Source organism: Nannospalax galili, unplaced genomic scaffold (assembly GCF_000622305.1).
Source record: "Nannospalax galili isolate Female #2095 unplaced genomic scaffold, S.galili_v1.0 scaffold1077, whole genome shotgun sequence".
In the NCBI taxonomy this organism is placed as follows: Eukaryota; Metazoa; Chordata; class Mammalia; order Rodentia; family Spalacidae; genus Nannospalax; species Nannospalax galili.
This window is the reverse complement of record NW_008340429.1, coordinates 1,035,187-1,037,811: the sequence shown is the minus strand read 5'-3', so window position 1 is coordinate 1,037,811 and position 2,625 is coordinate 1,035,187. Positions and strand designations below refer to the sequence as shown.

Sequence of the window (2,625 nt, the reverse complement as noted above, 5' to 3'; positions counted from 1 at the left end):
AAACTCCTCTTTTATTGAACTGGGAACTGTTGGCAAGTGGTTGTGATGGGGAAGGGAAACTAAGGCAGAGTAGGTGGGAGACATGGGGGAATTCAGGGAGAGATGAGGAAGGGCAGGACAGGGCGTGTGCAAAGGTGGATTCCAGGGAGACACCCCACATCAAGGCAAAGACCACTTGTCACATCTGCCTGGACTTGATGGCTGCAGGAACATCGAGGAAAGACCACAGTGCGTCAAGACATTTCAGTCCTTCCTGTCATGAAGCAGCTGCCAAGAGGGGTTAGCCAGGAAGGTCTCAGGACTCTGCCTTCAGGGTTCACTGGCACTGAGCCAGGGCCGCTTTGATGGTGGTCACCAGTTTCTGAAACTTGCTCTCTGTATCCATGTAGCCATCACCTCTTTTCTTGGAATGAACCAACTTCCCAGCTGCTGTCACTTCAAAGAACCCGATGACCTGGGGAATCCCCTCCCCACAGATATCCAGACATCCGGGAAACTTATCTTTGCTCCTTGAGCTGGAGGTACTTGGGCTTGTAGCCTCAAGCTCCACAATACATGGCTCGAACTGTGAGCACCATGGCTCCAGATCGCATCCCTGCACAGCGCCAGACCTGACCCACCACACCAGCTCCGTGCACCGAGTCCATTATTTTTTTTAAAACGACTTAAAAAAATTATGTGTATGAGTGTTATGCTTGCATGTAGGTAAGTGCACCTATGTCATGCAATGCCAGGGGAGGACAGAAGAGGCTGTCAGATCCCCTGGAACTGGAGTTAAGGACAGTTGTTAGCTACCATGTGGGTGCTGGCATTCGAACCCAGGTCTTCTGCAAGAATAGTCAGTGTTCTTAACTGCTGAGACATCTCTCCAGCCCGGAGTCCATTACTTTTTAATTAAACCTCAGGTAAGTTCTTAGGACAGGGGCAGAAGATAATCAGATTCTTTGCTAAAATATCACAAGAATGGCCTCTAGCCCAATTGTCAATAGAGTCCTTGCTCCCCTCTGAAGTCTCTGAAGTCAGGCCTCTATCTTCCACATTATGTCAGCATTACTGTCTTTCAGGCTCTTACTAGAATGGTGTATTAAGTTCTGCTTACAACATTAAATAGTTTTTGTAGTACACAGTTCCAAGTGTGCCTAAAAAAGTCAGGTTCTTCAGAGCAACATCCCACTCCCAGGACCAACTTCTGTATTCATTGGTTTTGTGCTGCTGCAATAAAATACCATAAGCAAAGCAAATCATAGAAGGAAGAGTTATTTTGGATTATGGCTCCAGAGGGTTAAGAGTCTATAATTGTGAGGGAGGCTTGGCAGCAGGCAGGCACAGTGGCAGGCACCAAAATAAAAAAGTTCACATTTTCAACCACAAACACCCAAGCTGAGAGGGTAAAGTGAAGTGGGGAAGGCTTTGAACTCTCAAAGCTCACCTCCTAGTAACATGGTTTCTCTAATAAGACCATACCTGGGAGAGATTCCATGACTTCCCAAACACTGCCACCAAATGGGGACTTGAGCCTATGAGGGACATTCTCATTCAAACCACCACATAAAGGTTTTACTTCTGCATCTAGAGACTGAGAAGAAGGGAAAGAGAGGGAATTGAGGAATGTAGTTAAAGTCTGGAGTCCTAAAGCATGCAGCAGAGAGATGACAACATGAAAAGTGTTAGAATAGGGAGAGAAAAGTAAATCTTAGGCACAGTGCCCAGGCCAGATGCCTCCTTGTTGGGCAAGGAGACTGATTCTATTTCCTCAAAATGGTATTAAGTTGACCAGGACTGTATTTAGACTAGTTCAAGGTCATTCAGAAGTTTGACAGAAATTGAAGTTGAGTAGTTCTAAACTTTGTGGCTTTCATTCCAATAAAAGTCAAAAGGACTATGTCTTACTGTTAAGACTGGGATCACATACTGACAAGGTAATCAGCAAGAAGCCTGGCTCCTTTGGAATAGTATGATTTTCCCAATGATGTTTCTAAAAGATTCCTAAAAGATTCCTTACCTTAAGCTCAGAGAGTAAAGAAAAAAAGGAAAGTTTTGTCTTGTGTATTCATGGCAGAGGCAGAATTTTGAAGGAGAGAAAGGAAAGTAGAGCCCAAGTCAGCCATTCATGGAAACTGAATGAATGAATAAGTCCTGTTGAGCGGTCTACATGAAAAATTAGGCCTTTTACCCTTAATGGTAGCAGCTATGGGAAAAGAGAGAAGAAAATTAAAGACAAGGAAAGAGAGATTTTTAAGATTAATGGCAAGGCATAGAAGCATCTGAGGAGGCCCATGAATAGATCTCTGTTCCCTGAAGGAAGAATGTTACCTTATAAATACAATGATCCAAGCCACAAGTCACAACATCAAGATGAGTTATAGAATTTCTCCTTGTTGAGAATATTTCAACAAGATTTACAGAGAGTTTCAGCAAGCAAAGTTTATTGGAGCAAAGGAAAATTTATTAGAATAAGAGCACACTTGCGAACATGAGTGGACTGATTAAGAGAGGGAACACTGGCAAACAGGGTCTCAGGTTGCATTTTTATTTTTATTTTTCTGTGTCTCCCCTTCTCTTGATTGTTGGCTTTAAGAAGACTATTACAGGGCTGGAGAGATAGCTCAGTGGTTAAGAGCATTG

At 43.6% G+C, this 2,625-nt stretch overlaps 1 pseudogene; it reads right to left on the bottom strand.

The window, feature by feature from the left end:
* Nucleotides 1–316: 316 nt before the first annotated feature.
* LOC103736067 lies at nt 317–593 on the bottom strand (annotated as a pseudogene).
* Between the last annotated feature and the right edge of the window lie 2,032 nt (nt 594–2,625).